The sequence below is a fragment of the Mytilus edulis genome, chromosome 6 (genome assembly GCF_963676685.1).
Source record: "Mytilus edulis chromosome 6, xbMytEdul2.2, whole genome shotgun sequence".
NCBI lineage: Eukaryota > Metazoa > Mollusca > Bivalvia > Mytilida > Mytilidae > Mytilus > Mytilus edulis.
Window position 1 is genome coordinate 85,911,950 of NC_092349.1, and position 18,234 is coordinate 85,930,183.

An 18,234-nucleotide genomic window follows, 5' to 3' on the forward strand; every position below is an offset into this window, starting at 1 on the left:
GTAATGTTCGAATAACTACAATGTCGTCATGTTACAGATATCGGAGATGAATATCACTATATTTCTGTTTGCCCAGCTTTACAAGATGAAAGAAGACGATTCATTCCAAATAAACTAATACACAGACATAACATTAACACACTGTTTAATTTAAAACAACCGAAAATCTGACAAAATTCACAAACTAGAGGCTCTAAAGAGCCTGTGTCTATCACCTTAGTCTATGTGAATATTAAACAAAGGACACAGATGGATTCATGACAAAATTGAGTTTTGGTGATGGTGATGTGTTTGTAGATCTTACTTTACTAAACATTTTTGCTGCTTACAATTATCTCTATCTATAATGAACTTGGCCCAGTAGTTTCAGTGGAAAATGTTAGTGAAAATATACAAATTTTATGAAAATTGTTAAAAATTGACTGTGAAGGCCAATAACTCTCTATCTATAATAATATTCAAGATAATAACAAAAAACTGCAAAATTTCCTTAAAACTACCAATTCAGGGGCAGCAACCTAACAACCGGTTATCTGATTCATCTTAAAATTCCAGGGCAGATAGATCTTTACCTGATCAACAATTTCACTTTCAGATTTGCTCTAACTGCTTTGTTTATTAAATTATAAGCCAAAAACTGCACTTTACCCCTATGTTTTATTTTTAGCCATGGCGGCCATCTTGGTTGATTGGCCGGGTCACTGGTCACATTTTTTAAACTAGATACCCCAATGATGATTGTGGCCAAGTTTGGTTAAATTTGGCCCAGTAGTTTCAGAGGAGAAGATTTTTAACGACGACGGACGACGGATGCCAAGTGATGAGAAAAGCTCACTTGGCACTTCGGACCAGGTGAGCTAAAAATGACAAAAGAACTTCCTTAAGATTAGTGTACTTATTCTATTATTTCTTTCTTCTTATTTATCCTTTCTTAATTTGTATATAGAAAAAAATCGAAAAAAATCTTAGTTATAGAGGAAATTGAAATAGGAAAAGAACAATGAAACATTTATGGACTAAGTGATACGTACTTTATTTTGCCTTCCGACCATCTTTTATTGAGCGTCGTTATTATCAGCCAAGTAGTCAACATTTCGGTGTTGACATGAATATCAATAATGTGGTCATTTTTATAAATTTCCTGTTTACAAAACTTTGAATTTTTCGAAAAACTAAGGATTTTCTTATTCCAGGCATAGATTACCTTAGCCGTATTTGGCACAACTTTTTGGAATTTTGTATCCTCAATGTTTTTCAACTTTGTACATGTTTGGGTTTATCAATATGTCGATTTGAGCGTCACTGATGAGTCTTATGTAGACGAAACGCGCGTCTGGCGTATTAAATTATAAACATGGTACTTTTGATAACTATTAGTATTTTGTTGACAAAAACGCGTATGACGTTGTATTTATTAACTACTTGCAAAAGAAGCATTTTCAATTTCGAACGTGAAAGACTGGCCATTCCTTTAAATAAATATTCATAAAAATGGTTATATGCGAATTTCTTTTTTCGACAAAAACGAATTCCTGTTTCCGAATTCATAAGAACACATCTGCTACGTGCGAGATTCGAACTCGCAACCTCCGTGTTGACAGACTCTTTCTGTCAACCATTGGCCTCACCAGCCATTTCAATTATCTGATAATCAAGCATTGTTAAGTATATCACCAATTAAAAACCCTATTAGTAGCTAAATTGTTAATACATTTTACATGTTTGTGATTCCTTAATTTCTGGTGTAAAAGTCATAGAAATTTGTATATTTGGACCTCAGGGAAAATTACTTTGTCATCATTCAGATTCGTGTATTCAAAACGCAACGAAAAAGTGCTGTGATTCCTAAAATGTAAACTTTCTAAACCTTATATTTGAAGAGAACAATTTGAATTTATTTTTTAATGAACCTTAATTCTCAATGGTTTCTAGTTGAGAGTTATCAATACATTACGAAACATTAATTGCTAAAAATTTAAATTTGTTAAATATTCCTTACTCTTTAGCTTTACAGTCGTTACACTCAAGCTCTAAAAACAATAAAGTTAAGAGGAAAAGATATAAATAAAGACGTTTTATGGTTTTAGGAATGAACAAATAGAGATATGAGTATAATGTCTCAGTTATCAAGCTCTTGATTTTACAGTAAATTGTTATTCATGAGCTTCAAATAACATGATAAGCCGAATCATTTAATTTGCATGATATGACATAATTTATTTTCTATTTTAAGAAAGAAACATAATATGATCATGAATCTTTTTATTCATTATTCAAAACACTATTCTATTGCACTTTTTAAAATTCGGTGACTCTCCTTGTTCTCGTATTTCTACATGTTTCTGAATGTTTATAATTACAGCAATTGGTAGTAGACATTTGCGGAAACTGTCATACACCTACGATTAGGATAACAATAACACTTATAAGTAGCTTTTAAATCTTGGGCTTTCTCAAAGTGTAAAAATAAACCGTCGATCCAAAACAATGTAACGATAGTAATGTTTTTCTGTAGTTCTGTCCCTATTCAAAAGCATTGGTCGTGAAGAAAAGGGTGTTCCAACCCCCGGAACAGCTTGTAATCTCTCACTGCGATGTTGTTCATTTAGACACAAAGTTTATACGCAAATCTATTCAATTGATTGTTAGGAATTTAAAAATGCAAAAGTGTAGTAGGCGAGCAGAAATTGTTAAAAAAATCACAATCACAAGTCGGCAAGGCAAAAGTTGCGGATACAAAGTTGTAATCGTGCATAACTGAAACGACAACAACATTTCTATTTCAAACGAAATAGTTTGAAGAGTATCCTCTGAACAATACTTTTGCTGGTTTTCGTATACTGATCATTGCATTAATAGTACCCTTTGTCGCGGGGAAAGTCTATTGCTTCTGCTGATAATATATATGTCATACATTTATCTACGGTCCTTATAAATCCTTGTCTTCAAATGTTCGGCTTTGTACGGTCCTGATGGTAAATCCAGAAAAGTGCTTCGGACACATGAAATTTTAACGTGTTTCTTACATCTTTTTATTTTTTTATTTTTTTAATTTTTTATGAGAAGACACCATTTACTATTTTGTATCTGTATTGTTGGTTTGTTGTTGTATTTTGAGATGATCCCTTGTTTTTGTCACCTGTAATCGTAATTTTACAGTGTAATCCTAGGTAAAGACCTAGTTTCCGCAAATGTCTATTAAGAAACTAGCTGCACTTACTATAAGTGTAATTTTTAAAAACGTCAATAAATATGGCGCATTGTTAACAAGAAATTATAGAAGATAGCTGATTTCACTTGCTAACAATGCATCACCCAAGGTGCAAACCCGAACTTTGCAGAATCACGATACCGTTTGTGACAAAATAAAATTCAGACCAGTTAATAATGAAACTAGTAACTGATCTATTGTATATACGTATAAAAATGGTTCATTAAAAACGAATGAATATCCTTTTGATAAAAAAAAAAGGTTGGAAATGATAATCAACGACACTAAAAGATTTGTTATCTTCTAAACATTCCTAAGGACTAAACAATGTTAAATAAAACTGAGGACATTTCCGACTTGCTGCGTGTCTCGGTGTTTTGTACATCCAACATTTATGGATTAATTTTTGATTTTCTGTTATGGTTTCGGTAGAATAATATGTTATATCTTATCGTTTTTAATCCAAATAATTATAGAATCGCCTTTCCATACTATCATTGTCATAAACATTTTTTGGACGAATATTGTAAAATAATGGTTTAAAGTTCGATATTTCATGTTAGTTACGTATGGACGTCACTGTTTTTTTTTGATATTGATATCCTATGGTAGTGGATGGAATATGTTCGTTGTTCATCTGCGGTTTTTATGTTTTATCATATGTTTAGTAATAAATACAGTAGTTTTGCATATGTGATAAATAGCCTGCTGTTTAATCCATATCGCGCAACTTTGATGCGCACCCTTTATCGCATACCCTTTATCACACCCCTACCCTTTATCGCATACCCTTTATCACACCCCTACCCTTTATCACACCCCTACTTTTTTTTTTGTTTTTTTGTTTTGTTTACATAAAGTCAGTTTTGGTTGTTTTTTTTTGCTTAAGAAAAATTTTCCTCAGAATAGGTAAATTTTTGGAATGACGTCACGAACGTCGAGTTTTCATATTGTATGTGACGTCACGAACGTCAAGTTTTCATATTTTTTGGCACACTAAATGCAACTATGAAAAATACAAAACACACTAATTAATACAATAATAAACAAAATATTTTTAAAACAACAGCACGCAAATTGTAAGGTAACCCAGGTGCTTCGGATAAGTAATTGAGCAGTTCTTTTAAGGCCTTTGTAACAAGACAAAAGTAGAACTGAAGGTAACCCAGTGCTATGGATAAGAAAACAGTTCATATAATATAATACTCTTCTGTTGAAATATATGATAAAGTGTATAATACATGGCAAAATCCGTATCACATGCCGTATCACCCTCGACCAATATCATCCCTCGGGCCTAAAGGCCTTTGGGCTGATATTGATGTCTCGGGATGATACGACATATGATACGGATTTTGCCATGTATTATTCTCTATGTATCGACTATTATATTACTTGATTATGCGTTTCTCTGTTATAAATGTTCTTGCGTGTGTCTCTTTTGTATTTCTGTCACGTAGTGTTTTATCGATATATTTGTTTTATCATTTTCATAAAGCAAGATGTTTAGCAAGCCATTAAACCAGGTTCAATCCACATTTTTTTCTTAAAATGTCCTGAACTTAGTAGACAGGAATATGGCAGTTGTTATCAAATAGTTCGTTTCTATTTGTGTTGGCGTTTGTTTTTGTTGCACTTTGGTATTCGTTATACTCAGGCACATGGTTTGGACAACTAGTTTATAATTATCCACTGTTAGAAAAATGGGTGCAGAAATATGCTCAACTCTTGGTCTTCGTCAGACCGGCAGTACAATTTGCCAACAGACTGTGCGGAATGTATTAATGAATAATTTACCGATATAATATTTTATAAATAGCAAATTAACTGTTTATGCCATATAAAACTACATGTATATCGATTACTAACCTCGTGCTTGTAATTCCTGTAGACAAAAATAATATGGAAATAAAGAAATTTAAAAGTATTATAAGAAATAACCAAGGTTGGTTTTGTCCTTTTTAGATTTTTCTTAAAATTGGACAAATATGCCAAATTAGTCCTGTCTAGGCGTTTGAAGATTTTGCTAACTTTGTAACAAAATATTACTCTAGGGTTTTTAAGTTCGCAACATCCTAAAACACCAAAATGTTGCTGCTAAAAGCATTACGTTCACTTTTAGTCTGTGTTAAATTCAGAGGAAATTATTTTTGCTTCAAATTTGAAGTATAGTTGTTGATTGTTCTTTTTACGCATGTGTGATATTACACTGTTTCAAATAGAAATATTTATATTTATTAAAGAGGAAATGTTGTAACAAAGTTCTACTTTGTTTTTATATATTTTGCTTTTGGTAAATACCTGATATTAGATGTTTGAAGCCTGAAAATTCAGGTATTGTGATATTCAATCTACTGCGACAATATAATGTTTTGAAATAATCATTTCGTTGTTTTTGTCAATATTTCATTCTCAACCCATGTTAATTTTTATTTACAATACACAATGTCCGTGAAGATATAATGTTGATTATTTCTGTTCACGAGATGACTTTAATTTTCTATTTATATCTAAAGAAAAAAATCAGATGGATATGAATAATTTACCGATATAATATTTTATAAATAGCAAATTAACTGTTTATGCCACATAAAACTACATGTATATCGATTACTAACCTCGTGCTTGTAAATACACGAATAAGAAACTAGATATCTTTTTGGCGATGGTCTTAGATTACAAATGAGACGACAATTATAAGTTAATAAAACTTTGCATAGAAGGGAATAATTTAATATTCGGTAGACCAAGTTTGGGTTTCTCCTTTTTATGACAAAATAGTTCTGTCTAGGCTTTTTTAGTTGCAAAATGTTTAAAATCATTTTAAACAATGAAATTATTTTGGTTAAGGAAAACAGGACTAAAAAAAAAATTGTGATACAACGTGTTTTGAAAACTGTCAATTTTCTAGTTAACAATTAAAGGAGACATTTTTTTAGAGATTGTATATACAGTATATGAAGATCAAGTCGTCACAGTTGTAATGTCAGACCATCGCTAAATACATATTTTTTTCTTGGAACTACAAGCACGATGTTAGTTACCGAAATTTTAAAATTTATACATGTAATTTTATAAGACACAAATAGTTAATTTCTCAAATATAAATAGGTAAATTATTCAAACTGCATACATCATATCATTTTTTTTAGATAGAAAGTAATAGGTTTTCCCATAAACAACAAAACTTTAAATAATATTTACAGAGACGGACGAAGAACATCGTGTATTGTTAATAAAAAAAACCCACAGTTTTGAGAAAACTGTTGATGAAAGAAATCCTCTAAAATTCCACAACTCACTGATTAATTGTAAACGGAAGAATTACAACTAGATTCATATCTCAATACCCTAAATTTCAGACTTCCAACATCTTCGATCTGGAGGTGTACCAAAAACCCTTTTAAAACACTGCGCAATATGCCTCAAGCTTAGAAGGAACATTCGACACCAATTTCCTCTGAATTTAATGCTATGGTAATAACTAATAGTCCCATAATCTGTTCGTAATTGAATAGTGCAAAAGATGAAACATTGTAAAATGTTTACTAAAAGTGTAATATCACCAAATCAAAGTACGTCACATCTGGTGGCACAGGAAAAAGAGCCGAAAAGGAAATAAATCCCAAATTTCATTACAGTAAACAATTAGTAGCACACAACAACCACTTAACATCAGGTTCCTTACTTATTACAACTGCAATCACAAAGTTTAAGGTAGAGGCTTCAAGGAGCCTGTTTCGCTCACCTGATATTTTTGTTTACGTTTGACTCATGAAATAATGCAACCAGTTGTTGGCGTGACACGGGTTATGTTCTTCTCATATTTTTTTTTGATGGTATAATACTAAATCCCTAGGAGGGATTGTGCCTGATATTCATATTATGATGACATAATTTTTCAATCAGTTTAAATGAGGTCTAGAGCAGGCATGTCAGTAACTGCTGGTAGTTTGTTGTTATTTATGTAGTATTGTCATTTTGTTTGGTTTCATATTCTGACATCGAAACTGAGTTTTACTGTGCGTTTGGTTTTTTTCTACATTGGCTAGAGGTATAGGGGGAAAAGTTTTCTATGGGTACAACCAAACTTCAAAACCAAATTTATATATATCTTTGGAAGAATTTAGTAAAGGTTTAAAAGTAATTTGTGATAACTCAATCCCTGGCTTCATAATTTACATAATACAATACATATATTACCTTCGTTAAAATCAAAAATGTAACAACAGACACGAGCATAGCGAACGAGTTGTGAACTATAAACACCGTAAGATGATGCTTAAGGAACATCACCATCCAAAAAGGGAGATTAAAAATAGGGAACGAAAACTCGTCCCTTTTGACGTAAATTTAAGCGTGGAGTTTCCCGTTTAAAACCGAAATATCTAAATCTAGGAAAGGACGGTTATTACCGTTTAAATTTGATTTATTTAAAGTAAGTTTATCAATTAAATGCAGTTTAGATGGGTCTTTACTGAGTTTGGTCATAAACTTTGATTCATAGCAGTACAAAAAAGAGTATGTTATTAAAGGGGCTCAATTAGTACACATTTGAATACCTATAACCTGTCGATACACTTTAGTGCCAAATCGTACATAAATATTACCAAGGAGAAAATTAACAGCTGCAATTATCTAATCATACCTCCAGTAAGTATATATATCATATTTACCTTTCTCATTAGAGAAGAAGGCTTTATCTAAAACATCCAAAGATTTGTATACACTCAAAAGATAGTTCATTCCGCTATTTTTATATATTTTATTACAACAGATTGTGATAAGCTTTTTGATAGTAGTTAAGGAACTTTTTAAAAGCACTAAAAGATAAGTTGAAGAACACTTACAAGAGGCCGCGATGAAACAATATTTTACTGTTTTTTGTGTACTTTTGGTAACCAATACATATTTGGGACCTTCAAATGTTCAGAAGAAGCCTTAAGTTGTGATGTAATTATGATATGTTGGTTGACTCTCTGTGGAGTGCATGGACAGGCATGTAGAGGAATTTAAAATATCATTCTTAGGAACGTCCGTGTAGTATTTATGGTTTACCACCACCACATTGTTGGCTGCTATGTGGGCCGGTACAAACACAAACCGCTTTGAAGTTATTGAAGTTTATTCTGGAAATAGGCATAGTATGTACTCTTTGATTTACTTCTAAATTATTTATTCTATTATTTACAACATACATACATTTTTTTAAATAAGAATCAAGAGATTTTTTTTCAGATTTTCCCTGTATTCACCACTTTTTACAAAACGAGGAACTAGCATCTTTGGTGACCTGACGACATTGTTGTCGATCTATTTTAGATGTAGAAAGATATTTTCGTCCTTTTTTTAAAAAGCTTTTAACCTCTCTGTCCTCGACAATATTGAGGCGTCCGTAATAACCTGGCCATAGGGAACATGATTCAAGTTAAATGAGTATTATTTTCTATATTGATATCTGATGTTACCGACGTATTATTAAAAATTAAATTTCTACTGTTTTTTTTATATTAGTGTATGAAATAATAGGTGGTTCTGTGTTATCAAAATAGGGAGGTATAAATAGTTTAACAGTATAGTCATTAAATATACTAGATAAGTTGTAGAATCAATACCTCTGCTAAAATAATTTTTTTTTTAGAAAATGACGTTTATGATCTTCAGGTTTTCTATACGCGGGAACAGCCTATGGTGGTAAAAAGCTGGAATTATATGCGATTATTCATACAATGGGCTGAAGAACAAGATGATGTCACTCTCCTCGAAAATATCATGTAATTTACTAATTGGTATTGACCTAGTTTACATAATAATTGATGCCTAACATTGTTTTTTTTAATATAGATAGGAGATCACCCGGACAAAAGGCAATGATGTTCCCATTAGACTACGTTGTCATCATGACAAATATAGTGTAAAACGACATACTTATCACTATTGTTTTTTTGTTTTATTTGTTATGTTCTCGGTTAATTCTATTTGTAGTCGAATTCATACGGAAATTGGAAATGATTTTACTTGCAAAAATTGTTAAATTTTCATGTTAACTCATTAGAAAAATCTCCGGTTAAGGATAAGCAAAAAATGTTGTTTTCGGCGGTAGTCAATTTCTCAAAGTCGTCTGCAACCGGACCGATATTTTGTTCCCAATTTTCACATATTCTAAGTATATTTTTTACTTGAAACGAAAAATTATTTAATCATTCAAACTCTTTGTAGCTTTAATTTATATCATGACTCAACCGGTCTCAGATACACATGAAAATGGCTGTTTATTGTGTGTGCCAAATGCCGATGATACGTTTTCACCATTTGTTTGTTGATCCAAATTGGATAAACACAATCTAGATTGATAAAAAGAAAAAAAATACAATTTGAAGAATGATTGCCAAATCTCAAAACTAAAAACCTCACCTTTGGAAATATTCTTGATGTAGTTGGTGGTGTCTGGTAATCACAGCTGAATGCGGAGTTTTTCAGCCCTTTCTCCGATTTCGCTCCGATTTTACTATTACGGCGAAGTTGTTGTTTTTTTAGGAGATAGTTTTATTCATATTTGAAGGCCTCCGCCAACGTGAGCCAAAAGTTTCTCTTCATTATCTGAAAATTCTGTTTGAATGCTATCCTTATCATCATTCTTTTCTGTGGCTCACGTTGGCGGAGGCCTTTAAAAACGAAGAATTTCAGTCCAAAAATCAACATTTTGCTACCTTTTGGTGTAATTAGGTAACTTTAAGCACCCCAAAATCAGATTTCTGCTTTACCAAAAATTAAAATCCGCATGAGCTTCTAAAGAACAGATATATGCAAATTATTTTCGATTATAATTTCGTTTATTTCATGATGAAAAAAAATTGACAAAAAAGGGGGCCAAATACGGCCCTTAGTGTACCTTGTCCTTTGTACGATGTTTAATACGTTGATTTCGATTGATACGTTTGCCATGAGACCTATTATTTCGTTGTCTTTTATCCATACTATTCAAGATAGCAATAGAAGAAGTAGGTGATTTGTTTCCTAGTCCAAGTAGATTTTCATTTATACCAAGGGGATAACCTGTTTGAAGTCGTTTAATCCCAGACTGATCGATAAATTTTCAGGAATCTTCAAATTGTTTATGCGATTGCCCTTGTTGTTTCTGGATCGTTTCGAGCGGTTGAAATCTAATACATTTTATAATTTAATATTGTGGTTGTGTTTACCTTAATGTTGATAAATTATACTTTTGAATTTCTTATGTTTTCGGAAGCGGTAGAGATGTTCCTGTGTTCGTTTGCAAAAACCACCCATCCTGTTTGTCTAACATGTTGTATACCACACTTTGGCTTTGTTTATGTAACCAGATAAATAAGGCTTTGTTTTTTCTTTATGTTATGTCACAAGAAAAAGAAAGCAAAAAAGTTCTCCTGTTAACACCTTACAGTATTATCAGGAGACAATCTATATCAGATTTGTCATTTTCAGAATTGCAAGGGTATATTTGTGGATACCCACGAGTATATTTATTGAATGATCTGACTGCATCAGCATTGCCACCTTTGACAATATTATAAAGAATGCTAAATTTAGATGGAGAATTTTAATGTTAACGGGTAATTTATGACTTCTTGATTGTGAGGGTTGAATGAGTTTTCTTATTTGACGGATGTTTGAATCTATATCAAACATGTACTCATCGTTTTGCTGAATTTAATGCACAACGTCTTCACCCGAGCTAACTTCCATAATTTGTTATCATTTAGATCTTTTAGAATGTCCCTTTTCTGTACAAAGTCAGGAATATGATAATTGTTTTCCATTCGTTTGATGTGTTAGACCTCTTGGTTTTGCCAATTGATTAGGGTCTTTCCGTTTTGAATTTTCCTCTGAGTACTTTTTGAAATTTCGGGTCCTCAATGCTCTTCAACTTTATAACGTTTTTGAGCTGAGCGTCATTGATGAGTCTTATGTAGACGAAACGCGCGTCTGACGTACTTAATTATAATCCTGGTACCTTTTGGAATTTTGGATCCTCAATGTTCTTCATCTTTATACTTGTTTGGCTTTATAAATATTTTGATCTGATGTTTACTGATGAGACTTATGAAGACGAAACGAGCGTCTGGCGTATTAAACAATAATCCTGGTACCTTTGATATCTATATTCAGTATTTTTGTGATTTTACTTTTTTCTGTAATACCGAATCTAAAACAACTTGGACTTTTTCAATTTCTATATCGAAACTATCTATAATCACGGCACCATAATATCATGACGCGGATGATAGAAATAACAGACGTCTTGACTTTTTGATAAATGTATTAGAGAGCCATAGTAGCAAGTCAAGGTGACGTTTATTAACCATAACATATTGCAAAAAGGGGAATGAAAATGTCACATATTACCCCAAAATTTGGTTCATACTAGAATTTCAATGAATTTAAGTGATACTTTTTTCTGAATGAAACTACTGACATAAATCTACCAAATGAGCAAATATAAAATTGGTGTCTTTCGTATCATTTCTTAATTCAATAATTGTCGGACTAATGTTTTGTTTGGATATGAAAATACGGACTATCATACAGTAAACAGCTCATATTAAATACATAACTTGGTGTTTATATCAACCCACTATGAAGGCTGTTTTAATGTTCAGCTATCCAAAAATGAATTTTATTGCACACTTGCTCTCATATTTGAAAAATCCACAGGGGCCAAAATTCGTAAGTACACACCCAATTGTGAAGTACTACCACATGTAGGATACGGATCAGTTGACAGGTATAGTATGAGAAAGTCCCTTAAATAAAAGTATTTGTTCACTTGAAAAGTTCATATTTATATAAAAAAAAATATTGCGGATTTTTTTTATAAAAAATTATCGTGAAAGATCAGACAACGCATCTTTTTATCGTAAAAAAACAATGATTTTTTTCGTTGTTATCCTTTTTTATACCAATCGATATACTTGTTATTGGTTAAAGCGTGTAATATCTTAGTTAGAACATAAATTGATGCTTTCATTTTTTAAATCATCGAAATTGACATAAGCGATCATCTTATGACTAGAACCTGAGATAAACTAGACGATTTTAATTTTGAAATTATTGAACTAGATATACATTTATTAAAGTTATGTTAACATTACCATGTGTATATTTTTTTTAATTATGCAAGTATTGAAAGTATATAATAATAAGTTAACATTTGAATAAGGTCAATTCAAATATTTCGTGCTGTACTTTTGGCGGTTGATTAAATTTAAGATATTGTCATTCGAGGTTTGCTTATGGTGCAGTAAAGTTTAACACCCTCCGACCCTACTTAATGTATTTTTTTTTTATTAATGTGAATAATAATGTGTGAAGAAACAGAATCTTTAATTTGATTCATCAAATGTATTTGCTTATAGTATACTATATTATAATGAAAATCGTTATACTTTTGTAGATTGGTTTTTGTGTAAGATACCAGTAGCGGACTACGCAGACAGATGAACATTATATTGCATCTGTCTTTGATAAAATTACTGCTTTGCTGCTCAATGTCAGGCGAGTGGATCCCATACAAAGGTGTTGAGTTCATTTTGTAAAAAAATATTTTTTTTACGTGAAGATGACATGAAATGAAATGAAACACAACATCGGTTATTAACTCGTATAAAGAAACTGTGCTTGATTTGGATCTTTGAACTTCGTGTTTCACGATACGATGACACTAAGATTTCCTCAATATTCTTATTTCAAAACAAATTTTTTTCCAGTTTAAATAACAATCCTTTTTGATATTATTTCATAATTACATTTGAAATCATGCATTTATTTAAAAATATGCAATTAAAAGAAATTTGTAAACAATTTTGTTAATTGTTTTCGTCTTTAATAAATGTTTTATCAAACAATTACTTAACTATTTAAACTTTCGCACATATTAAATATAACGGAATTTGATGAGACTTTCGTACAAGTGAGAGGTTTAGCGCTATAATACCAAGTTCTATTTACCATTTTCTACATTTGAAAATGCCTATACCAAGTCAGGAATATGAAATTGTTGTCGATTTGCTTGATGTGTTTTGTCATTTGATTTTGCCATATGATTTGGGACTTTCCGATTGAATTTTCCACGGAGATCAGTTTTTTTGTGATTTTACTTTTTAATACGTCCTTACGTAAGTTTCGTCGAGGAAAGCTTTGAGACACAACTTAGTGTCCTAAGATGATTTTAAGTCCATCCTAAAGTTGGTCCTATCTATCAATTTTATAGTTTCCATCTGGGTTAGATTGAAAATCCATCAAATTAAATTGTCCTCTTTTGTTTAAGTCTTTAGATAAAATGGGCTTAACTAATATATAAAAAATACCATAGAGTTCCCCTATAAAGACATAGATTTTAAAATTTCCCTCGTCATTGTTGTTGACTTTATAAACCCTTCAAATCTGTAATGGTAAAAATGTCATACATTTTTTAATTGTAATAATCTTTTGTTGCCTTCTTTTCTGATGGTTCCAAAAGTTAAATCTTAGCCAAAAGATCATGATATTTTTCTCTAGGGTATATGTTCCTTGTTTTCAAAGAAAATCTACTTATCGAATAATAAATTGGAGAAAATGGTGTAATAAAAACAAATATGTCTTCTTTTGACCAGTTCAAACCAGCTCAAGTGAAGTGTTAAAATTTTAAAATAACTATTATAATTATCATATAAAATTTCCTTTTTTTTTATTGGATACAACAAAGTTCATGAAGTTTGAGTTAGTTCTGTTTTTGAATATGAAAAATACTAAAATTAGAAATTCTGTAAAATCAATGTATATTAATATTAGGAATATTATTCAGACACTATTTCATATAAAGAGTTAATCATTGAATATACATAAATTCCTAAGTTCACTAATTGTCTAAAATTATGTTCGACAATGGGTTGAATAATCATCATCAATTTTCAGGCAATAAGCTTAATGTTTGAAAATTTCAGGCAACATCTTTATGCCTAGGCGTTAGCCTATTATCTAGGATTTAACCTTAATGCCTAATTGTACTTTTTGCCTCTAACATCAATATCAAAATTAGGTATTCTAAGAAAATCAAACATTTGTGACTGAAGAATAAATTCAGAATACATGTATCCAGACTTTTCAGTGACTATCTGCTAAATAAAATATAAAATTATATCCTGACTTTTAAGTGACTATCTGCTTTATAAAATATACAAGAGGCTGTCACAACGACAGCAAACCGGATTTATTAACATTTATTTGTGTCCTGGCAATATCACAAGAACCATAACTGATGAACGGTGAAAGTGAAAATCGTCAATATCAAATTTGACCTGCATTTTGTCATCAGTATCAACATATTAAAATTTGAAAGAGCTTAGGTTGAATGGTTCATGAGTAAATGCAACAACATGAATGGAAACGCCATTTTTTGATCTTTCAAGAACTATAACTCCTGAACGGTAAAAGTCAAACTCGACATTATTAAACTTGACCTCCATTTTGTCATCAGTAACAACATACTAAAATTTGAAAAGCTTTGGTTGAACAGTTCATGCGTAAATGCACGGACACGACTGGAAACGCTAGTTTTCAATCTTTCAAGAACCATAACTCCTGAACGGTAAAAGTCAAAATCGTCATTCTTGAACTTGACCTTCATTTTGTTGTCAGTAACAACATATTAAAAAATTTAAAAAATAAATTTTAAAAGTTTTAGATGAACGGTTCATTAGTAAATGCACGGACAACATTTGTTTGCCGCCCGCCCGACCGCCCGACCGCCCGACCACCCGACCACCCGACTGCCCGACCGTCCCCCGTACATCCCCAAATCAATAACCGACATTTTTGTCACAAAAATCCGGTTTAAAATTATATCCTGACTTTTAAGTGACTGTCTGCTTAATAAAATATAAAATAGAACATCTGCTTAATAAAAGACTACAATATAAAGATTACTATCAAAAATATTAACCATCATACAAACCTATGCTCAAGAATTGTATATTCCATTTAAAGCAATATTTGATACAACTACAAGAAAGCTTAAGACACGTATTATTGTATTTACTCTTTTTGCATTCTTTTTTCGTTGTTCATTATCATCGTTTTTCCGTAAAAGTTTGTTATCCTCTCTATTGGTTCGATCTTTTTTGGCATGATGTATATGTTCATTCCTTGCCAGTGTTATAAGAAGTATGCCAATTGAAATTTGTAACACTATTGATAGGCATGCAAGAAATAAGCCAGCAATACATGTAGCATCATTCAAACAACCATGTTTTTTAAATAAAGTTATCATTACGGTTGTATTTGTCAACAACAAGGCAGTAGTCAGACTTCCCTGTGAACCAGTCTTTTGGTGACCGTAAACAGTACTAGTGCTGGTCGCGTAATATCCTCGTCGGGGAACTTCATTCATTTGATCTTCATTCATTTGAACTTCATTCATCTTAGTTAAAAAAAAAAGTGATCATTCGTATCTATCAAATATATTAAAGAGAAATTAATTATATTTTTATGGTCGCAATATGAATAACAACAACACAGTGTGTCTTGTTAAAAGTAAATGCTGGTCTCATTTGGTAAAATAAAATTAAACAACAATAAGTATAAACAAAACAAAGCTTGCTTGCTTGATTCACGGATTTCCATAAAATGTTCAATATCTGCAACAAGTGTAGTTAACTACTCAAGTTTACATATAGAGTTTATGTTATGAACTATTTCTGACTTAATTAAGGATGCTGTTTGCTTTTGAATAATAGGATAATTACCAAGTTATTCCCGTATGAATGACTCATTGTGTGTGTTTGTTCTCTGTAAAATCAGTGTTCTCGTACACAATAAAGTGTATACATGAATGCCTAGGTTAAAGGACTATAGTTGTTTCATAAATCATTAATGTATTTGTTACAATGGGTCTCATCAATTCATTTAATAGTTTATTTTTCTTTCAGTTGCATTTATATGTGTGTTTAAATGAAAAGTTTGTTTGGATGTGTATTATTTTGTCAATTATGGATAAATTTCTGATCATATACGTTGAACTTATTTTGTCTGGATTTAACCCGATAATGTTATTGTACACTTCTAAAGTATATGTATTATTGCTGCATCTATCAAGATCATTCAAATGCTACTTTAGCTCACTTACAATATAGTATAATTGAAAAAAAAATCTCTCATTAACTTATTAGAAAAATCGTTACAATAGTAGTAAAAGTATAGCGGGTGTCTTTTTCTGAAGGTCCCTTCTTCCCATGTTGTAATTATACTTCTTTTAGTTTAAAATATTTTACAAATTATCATTCAATTAACAAAAGAAACCGCTAAAACGTAAATTACAATGTTTAAAGAAGGTCCATGGCCCCCCAGTTCTTATAATGAAATTTGAAAGAGCATTGACCGAGAAGTGTTTTGAAGAAGTTTAAGACATATCTATCGTCAACCGTTTACACACCCAAGTATCTTCTTCATATAAGCGACACACTAGACTTCTAATTTAAGTTTAAAGTTACGCTTCGTTGAACAATTTCAATCTCAATCTTTTCGTTTCAAACTTAATTTCTTGTTCCTTTGTTTCGTTATATATATGCATCAAAAGATATGAAAACTCAGACACAAGACATGTTGGACCAAGACAACTCAGATGAATGATAAGACAACTAGAACTACCTATTAAGACAGCTCGGACCAGTTTAAAAAGACTCACAGACCACTGATGAATGCACTACAAACATTCAAAAAGATTACTAGGACCATCATTATATTTTCCAGGCAGTGTTCTAGCTAGAAACATAAATATATTTGTTATACCGATACATTAAAAACAGGAACTTAAATCAACGTTTGATTTTCACGAAAAACAACATTTTATTGAACATTTAATTTTTAGATAGTTAAGAAGTGCCGGTGTATTTGTTTTAAAGAGCAGAAAAGGATTTGAAGCGAAAAAATAAAGTGAGACTGATTTTATATAAGTTTAATTAAACTGTAAATAAACAACAAGATAATTCTTCACTAATGTATTACATAATTTACATTCATACTCACACTTAGGACTTTTAGAATTGCATCGTACTGTTTTGTTATGTTTTAATGTTGAAGTCTCTTATTAATCTTTACAGAATGCCTCTCTTTTTATTATGTCTATATTTTTACACTAAATGTTATGTTGTATTATGAATTATTGAGAGATGAGACTTACAAAAAATATTTAAATGAATTGTAATTTTTATTAAAATGACCAAATTTATAAGCAAAATCTTGCTTTTCTCACTTTTATCCTTCCAAAAATGGATAAAAAGAAAGTGAAGCATTATTTATATAAACATGTACTGGCAATGAAACGAAATCTTGATAAAAAATCAACCATCAGATTTTTTGAGACTTAGCTAAAACAATTTACAATATTCTATGTTTGTAAATGAATTTATTGAGGAATCAAAAAAGCAAAAAAGCAAATAAAAAATAAGTAGGGGTCAATGTACTTGTTTTCGAGATTTTAGCAATTGTAACTTGACGGGAAAATGTTCTCTCTTGACTTTTCATAGCTTTATCATTGACCAGTTAAACTCCTCAAAAACCTTAAAAAAATAAATAAGATTTTATTAGACTTTTACAAATGGCTTATAATTATACATGTAAAAGATTTATAAAAAGAAAAATGGGGGCCCATGGGCAAAATATTTTCAGGCATTCAAATGGATAAAACAAAAGGATTTCGAAAATCTGACAAAAAGTCAAAAACATGACAAGCAAACACCCTGAAACTTAAAGACATTATTATTCTAGCAAACTAATAATCTAAATGTATACATTGTTAAACAAATTTGAACACACCTCTTAAAAGTAATTTCAATTAAAATACGATTTAATTCACTTACATTTTTTAATTTTTACCTGTTGTTTGATATATATATATATATAAATATGGAATCTATATCTCAAATGTCGTTAAACAATGTTTACCTCCAAGAAATATGATTTGATGTGAGTGATATATTTTGTTTATTTATAGCAGAGCGATTTCTATC